We start from the raw sequence: 511 nt of genomic DNA on the forward strand, positions 1-511 counted from the left end.
GAATTCCTGACCTCAGGTGATCCACCCACCTCGGCCTCCCAAAGTGCTGGGATTACAGGCATGAGCCACCGCGCCCAGCTCAGTTTCCTTTTTTTACTGTCTCCTTCTTCTCTATCTTGGGCTGTTAGCCCAGTTCTCCATCACGCTGGAGGGTCCCAACTGTGTCCCACTAGTGGGGACTGGAATTCAGAAAGTTGCATTTTCCTTCCTGAATCAAGGACCAGAAACAGTAAAACAATAATAATAATAATAATAATAAATAATAATAAAAGTGCATTTTCTATAATAGATTTGACTTCCTACCCCTGAAACGTTTCTACACAGGACTCCAGGGAGGAGGCCCCAAAAGCTGGGGCACCAACAGGTGTTATTTTAATTATCTAGTTGTTATGTGTATTTATTTACTCATTTTTTTGCCCGCGAGCCCACCAGGCCCTGCGTGGTGTCAGTGGGTTGCGCAGGTGGGTCCGGAAAGGAGCGGAGCCCATGGGTGGGCGGGGCCAGGGGCCGG

The 511-nt window shown here is 48.7% G+C and overlaps 1 protein-coding gene across 2 annotated transcripts in view; it reads right to left on the bottom strand.

Annotated features, from left to right (window-relative positions):
- SCNN1A (sodium channel, non voltage gated 1 alpha subunit) overlaps positions 1 to 511 on the bottom strand; it is a 35,683-nt gene that overhangs the window by 18,887 nt on the left and 16,285 nt on the right. The window lies entirely within an intron of this gene.

This window comes from Colobus angolensis, unplaced genomic scaffold (genome assembly GCF_000951035.1).
Source record: "Colobus angolensis palliatus isolate OR3802 unplaced genomic scaffold, Cang.pa_1.0 Scaffold11, whole genome shotgun sequence".
Taxonomy (NCBI): Eukaryota; Metazoa; Chordata; class Mammalia; order Primates; family Cercopithecidae; genus Colobus; species Colobus angolensis.